Raw genomic sequence first — 7,333 nt, forward strand, 5'->3', positions numbered from 1 at the left:
CACCAAAATATTTTGACAAAATTCCAAATCCTTCTCATGACAAAGGAAAACAAGAACCAATTTGCAAGGCTGAGAGGGTCTAATTAGAACACACACACACCCCAAACACACAGCTCAGACTGACTGAGCCAGGCCCAGAGCTGGTATATCTCAAGCAGGGGGTGATTTCTGGAGCTCCTGGGATCTGCCCATGGGAAACAAAGATTACTGAGATAAGAGACTGTATCTGAAACATGTTTCTTTGCATCAGCTACTCATACCAGGCAAGTCTGAAGGAGGTGACTGTAAAATTTATGGAGTCAAGGTCTATTTTGCTCTTTCCAAATACTTAAGGATTATCTTTGCAAGCACCAAGAATAGCTCTAATCACTGATAATTTCTCAAAGGTGCACAGCTGAGCCCTAACAGTCCTCCTCTACACAAAACCCAGTCAGAACTGTGTCCCTGGGCTGCTGTTCAGTCCTGGATGCTCTTTCACCCATGAAAACCACAAACCACCCAAAAATGGTACTCCAAATCTAATCAAACAGGAGACAATGCCTCACACTTCACCAGGATTAATTTCCTCTGGCTAGAGTGTGTGCAAATAACACTGGTTTTCCTAAATTAAGAAAATAATTCAAGGTAAGACTGAGCCCTCTCCCAGGCCAGCAGGTCAAGGAGGGGACGCCTCTTTCCACAGGGCCTTTGATCTTTGCTGCTTGACCTTGCTTTTGGCAACCTTGGGAGGTCAGGGAAATTGTTTTGGGAGCCCCACAGCCTATTGATTTCTTCACAAGGCGGAGGCCACTGGCATTGTGATGGTAATGGCAGAGCCCTGAGGCTCGTTGGTGTTCCACCCCTCCGAGATGGGCAGGGCAAGGACGCTCCCGGCTCCTTTGGAGGCCAACAATCTGCCAATCAGTTCCACCCCGTGAAAGCTAAGGTGAACGTGAGGAGACCTCGCCACCTGTATTATAATCTGCAGCTGTATTGAAATTTTCCTGGCAGGGCTGAAATTTTAATGTTTAATTTACTTGAACTAACGCGTCGCAAAAATTCCCATCTACGCTGAAAACTCTAATGAACCTCTGGGTGGACGGAGAGACCTCCAAGCTTTGATCCTTTTCATCGCTGTATTGTAAAACAAGCAGCTCCTTAAGAAGGTTAAGGAAGCAATAATAAAGATTTTTTTTTTTTTTAGTGTGCATACATGATCATTCCATACTGATGCACTTCAGCTTTAATAATATTGTATTAAATTTTATTGTAACCTTGCTGACATTTACTGCAAGGGAAAGTGCGTAAGCTTAACAGCCTTATAAAATACAGCCCAGTAATGTACCTATAAAGCATAATATTTCTATACCAATGATGAGCTATTGCAATTGCATCCAATTTAGTGGCTCATTATTAACGAGCGCAATCACCTTCTCAGTCACATGCTCTGAAACACAGCACGGTATATTGATGCCATTCCACATTTTACAAGGCAGCTGCTCCAATTTTGCTCGGTGGTACAATGATCTGACAGTGGAAATTCTCTTCTCATTATGAATTAGCTGTAAAAGGCACCTGATGATGGAGAGGTAAGTCCTCCTGCACATCACCACGGCTCTGGTTTATTCAAAGGAGGGAAATTAGTTTACACTGGCTGAGATCAGGCCCATTAAAGCTGAGGTGACTCCCTCAAAGATAACCTATCCCTAAAAAGCTCTTTTGGTTTCAAATATTGGACTGTGGTGGAATTTAAGCACCTCCTTTCAACAAAAGCACATCTGGAAGTCCCTGCATCCACGACCACTTGTTCCTCTCCACTGAGCTCTCTGCAGCCTGTTCAGTTCCCAACAGAAGCTCCCAGGCTTTCCCAGGCTATTCTGATGGGCCAAAGACCTGATGGGATCCAGAGACCTGGCAAAGAAATAGCTAAACTGTCCTTACAATCCCAAAAGAGATCTCCTAAGCAAGTCCTCTGGATCATTCCCAAAGGCATTGAGGACAAGCTGATGCTTGAAGTTGTTCTTATCAAAGAAAAGAAAGACAAGGATACAAACTTCAGCACAAGCAACAGGCTCAGTTGCCACCTCCAATAAGCATAACTTGTCTTTTCCTGAACATAACTTGCTCCAATGAGCAGAACTTGGTTTTTCCTCAACAACACTTTCAAAGCTGGGCTCAGCTCAATGCTCTCACTGTCCAGCTCCACCATTTAAAGGCCAAATTCTGGCATTTCCTGAAGGGCACATCTTTAAAAGAGTCAGAAGAAGAACTCACCCACACCTGAATACTCCATGGATTCCACATTTCCATCAGCTGCACTGAGACAAGGCACAACAAAAAGACAACAGGGCGAGACCCTACAAGATGTGAGGGATGCCCCTGGCACAACCCGAAGTTCAGGATGTCTGAGGACCTCTATCACATGGGAAAATCCCAGTGCAATGAAGTCCTCAAGAGCAGCTGGGGATTTTCTGAGCTGTCAAGGTGACACAGCCTCAAAGCAACCGGTGCTGCTCAGCAGGATGAGACAAACACAGCTGGTACCTGGAGGAGATTAATTCAAAGAGTCATCTTGGCTGGAAAACAGGCAAAGATTTTGAAACACTGTGTATGTGGGGTAAAGAAAATAAGTAGTTCATTTTCTTCGAGCATTAAGCTGTAATGGCTGTCAAGGGGGATTACTGATATTGTTATGCCAGTGTCAGCACATGTTGCAGAACAGCTACATTTTGAATTTCCATACTTGCTTAATTTAATGTTCAGATAATCTGGCAAATGAAACAGGAGCCTCAAAGACTCTTTCCCCCCCCTCTCCCTTTAAAAAAAAATATCATTCTATTAAGAATGTTAAATTCTTGGGAGCAAGAGCTGGCGTACATGGAGGGCACATACTAATCTCATTTATGCTGAGATTTGCTTTCTGTTAAGCAACAGAAAAACAGCTAATCAAGCATAATTCAATAATACATCATCTGCAGATGCAAAGGCTCAGAAGATTGGTATGGAGCTTTGCCCATTTGCATGAACTGATGATCTGGGCCAGGTGCATTTAATCGCACGTGGGGTGTGGGTGCACACCTCAATACCCCCTCTGATGGCTCCTCCACAGCTTTGGGCTCACTGGAATCTGGGATAGCTGCCAGCACATGACTGAATAGGATCTGTGCTTCTCTACATGTGTCACAGGTCTGTGGCAGCCAAGACCATCCCACATCCCTGGGCACAGAGCGTTGTCCCAGCTGCCACTGTCCCTACAGCCTGTTGCTTGAGGACAGTGCCAGCTGGATTACAATCTGGGATCAGCTGGTGACACTGGCACATCCTCTGCATCCCACACAGAGCATTTCCAGATATCCTCAGAACAACCTTTTGCTCCTTGCAGAAAACCACAGAGGAGAGAACATGGTCAGCTCAGACACGGCGCTGCCGTGTCCAGATCACAGTGCTCTGCCCTCTTTCCATGCTCACAGCCACCACGCAGAAAGAAGTGACCCCTTCATCCTTGACAAGGGTCATGCCATTAGAAGAAAGGGGCTCTGTGTCAAAAGCCCTTTGAGCAGAGCAACACTTTGGCCCCATATGCTCTGGAGTTGCTGCCAACGCCACCCAAGGCAGCCCAGAGACTCAGCTGATGCAAGGGCAGCGTTTCACACCCATGGCAAATCTTCCATCCCACCACACTCCTCAGAGCTGTCTGGAAGAGCAGCTTTGTTTTGTGGAGGATTTCAATATTCCTTTTCTTTGTTTCCTTCAGATGTGAGCCACAAGGAAAGGAGTTTGAAATTCCCTACCTCGAACAACAGGGAGAAGTGTGGTCCAGGCAGAGCTGCTGGGGGCTGGAAACACAGACTCCTGGAGCCCTGGGCTCCCTGTCAGAGACTCTGTGCCAAGGACTGACAAAGAGCTTCCTTCAACCCTCTGGAATCAAAAACATCCTCACTAAACAGGCTATTTGGCAAACCGGCAGATTCTGTCCTCTAAATATTTTTTCAGTGTTATTATTATGTGACTTCATAGGTCATAGTGTCACACAATAGGGCAAAACCCTCGTGTTTCAGACTGACTTAGAAGAATCCAGGTTACACCTCTTGCCAATACTTCCTCTGACTAAAATCTCATACATTTAAAAAAAAAAAAAAAAAAAGACATTTTGGAAGGTTGGAGGCTTTGGGGTGCAAACCCTACCAATATTAACAGATAGAGCAGCAGAGACAGTGTCGTGCATGAGGACTGCAGGCAGACACATGGACTGAAACACATACAAACAAGAGAGAGGCCAAGAGACATTTCTCTTTGTTCTCCATCCCCTGTTTCGTTGTTAAGGCTCTAAGCTAATTTCCATGGAATTACTACAGCACGATTGTAAACACACATGAAACTCAGCCAGCTCTGCAGTCACTGCTGTCTTGGGCTATTAAGTACAATATTTAGCTCAGCCAGATGCCACTAGGAGTTCGCCAAGCCCATAAAACAAGCTCCATCACATATTTTCGTGAACGAGACTATGAAGCCATTTTGGAAGGGTTTACATACATGTTTGTGTGTTTGTTTCCCTCCATCTGGTAAATTCCCTCCCAGGACAGCGAGATGAAGCTCTAGGGAGGAAGTTTTTGTGTTCAGTCACCTCTCAGCAACACCCTCCTGAAAGAGGACTGTCATCAGGCCCCCTTAGCCAGAGCACACCCTGCTTCTAATGGCACAGAGGATTAGGGAAGATGCTGCTGCTTTTGCTGGCACACAAGGGAGAACAGGACCCTCTGCTCTCTGCTGGCTGCAGACCTCAAGGATAGCTGACTCCAGGGCATTTTGGAGGCAGCCCTGCAGGTTTTCATGGGGCTAAACCCACAACATTCAGCCACAGCATTTACCAAGCCTTTTTCTTTCCTCAAGGAGCTCTGAAGGGGAAGGATAAGACAGAGTCTACCCTCAAATAACCTGCACACTGGCACCATGGCCAGCAGTTCCTCATCCCACAACCAGCAGAGGAGCATCAGGATGGGCCTGGCCAGGGCCCAGCACGGCACACACATGTACCTCTCACAAACTAACCAAAGCTTTGGTTGCTAGGTCTCAAGTTTACCCACAAGTCTGAGATGTTTGGCCCTGCCCAGAGCCAGAACACATGTTTGTGGGATACACAAACTGCTTGAAATAGAGGCCACAGAGGGCCCATTAGAAATTCAATATTAGCTTTGTAAAATTGCTAATAATTAGCTACAGCTCTTTTCTCCATCACAGCAGCTGGTGACATGAAAGTGATTAAGTTTCTAATGAATAGATTAGGGTTACTGAATATATTAAATAACAAGGTTTTTAATCAACTGTTTATTGATTCCAGCAAGACAGTTCTGACGGCAAAAAAAACCACTGGGTAGCAGTGGAATTTATTTATGGGCTAGTGTTCTACATCAGAAATAATTAAAAATAGATTATTTTTCACCAAATCTAGAGCTTTTTTCTCTTTGAGGCAGGTCAATATGGATTAAATTAACTGCAAATAATAAATTAAGGCAGAATTGAAAGCTAAATTCAGAGCAGAGAGGTGCTCAGAGCTCAGCAGTCACTCTTTGTTTGCAGTTGGTGGGGCAGAACCAGCCACGTATTTATTGTCTGGTTTTAGCCAGAAGAGACAGAAGGTGGACATCTTGGGCCAGGGGTTCCTGAAACACCATCCCTGTTGTCCAGCCTCATGGGAAAGATCTGTAAGGATCCCATCCCAAAAGCCCTGTGGGGATAGGAGGGTGTTAACTCACCAGAAGGCAAACTTTTATTTACACAAGCTCTTTTGTATGGGAAGAACTAAAAGTGTTTTACTCCAAGGTGTAGTACCCAACTACCAACAGCACAGGCTCCCCGAGGGCAGCTGGGATCTGCATCCCAGAGCCTGTGCCCAGAGCCACCAGGAGCCACCTGCCTCTGGCTGAGAGTGAGGACAGGAATTCTCAGCCTCTGCCAGGACAGGACACAAACACAGCTCTCCTCTGAGCACAGTCCCATTAGGGCACTCACAGGGCAGGAACTCCCCATCCCAGCGACCCTCTGCGCCAGGGGCAGCGGGAGAGTGAAACCCCCAGCCCAGGAGGGGCTGGGTAAGAGCTGTGAGATGGCTCCCTGGAGTGCCCACACCTTTGAGCAGCATTCCTACTGCCTCACATCCTGTGGGGAGCTCTCCCTTCTCTGCTCCAGGGGCATCATCCCATCACTCAACCCATTAACTCATGTCTATATGAATTCCCTCCCCTCCTATTCCCCTCCTTACTCAGTTCACTGAGTGCCACCAGGAGGTGGGTGAACTGCCCTAGCACATTCCTGTGGAGACAAGCAACCTCCTGGAGTCCTGACCCTCCTTTTTTGGTTAAGACATCAGTCCCATCTTGTAGGCTGGTGCTTGGGATGCATGCAAAACAAAAAAACCATGGAAAACCAGAGCTTTTTGGCTTGGCTGCATCCCTAACCAGGTGTCAGGGGTCGTGTGTTACAAAGCAAAGGATCATCCAAGGGGGTCACTCACAGCTGGAAAGGCCTCTCTGACCAGCAGCAACAGCTTCCCACTGAAAAGCTGCAAACCTGCCAGTGATCCCAAGTCCCAGCCCTTCCTTGGATTGCTCAGAAACAACTTCCCTCTGCTCATCAGAGACCTTCCCGGTGCGGCTCATCCCAGGCCAGCCAGCAGACAAGGCAGCACATTTCCCAGTCACATTTCCCAGTCTCTCTTTCAGCAGTTTCCATTTCTGCTCCTGTCAGGCTCGGGCTGCATCCCTTCATGCAACAGGATCCAGGATGTTCTGCAGTTTTAAATACCCACAGTGGAAACCAGCCGGAGGAAAAAAAAGCAGGAATCTTTAGGAGCACTAACTTTTTCCATGGCTTTAAAGTACCGAACAACTTTTTGCCAGTATATATAGCTACCTCGGGGTCTATTATTTTATTAAGGGATATTTGAAGTGCTCCATGACATAAGCAAATCCATTATATATATATATATATATATATACACACACAGTGCATATGCATATGGAGCCATTTATAGAGCAAATCTTTCTAGCTCTGATAGTTTATAATGTGGAAGACCTTTAGTCTGGCACTGAACCAAGGCCAAAAGCTGCATGTGCTCTTTAAATCAGTGTAGCATGGAGAAGACATTTTTCTTTGGAGCCTCGTGGAAGCAGGGTTCCATGGAAGGTTTTGCCCTCAAGATGGCATCTGTCTGAAGCTGGCAGAGGGGTTTGGATCAGTGTGAGTGGTACCTGTAAAGAGGTCTTGGCGTGCAGAGAGGTGTTGAGGTAACTAAAGGGAAAAGATAAATCAGATTATTGTGTATGTCCATGGTGGGCTACAGTTACCACTGCTGCAC

Source organism: Empidonax traillii, unplaced genomic scaffold (genome assembly GCF_003031625.1).
Source record: "Empidonax traillii isolate 1590-97213 ecotype Southwest subspecies unplaced genomic scaffold, ASM303162v1 scaffold1334:size128778, whole genome shotgun sequence".
NCBI classification, from domain to species: Eukaryota; Metazoa; Chordata; class Aves; order Passeriformes; family Tyrannidae; genus Empidonax; species Empidonax traillii.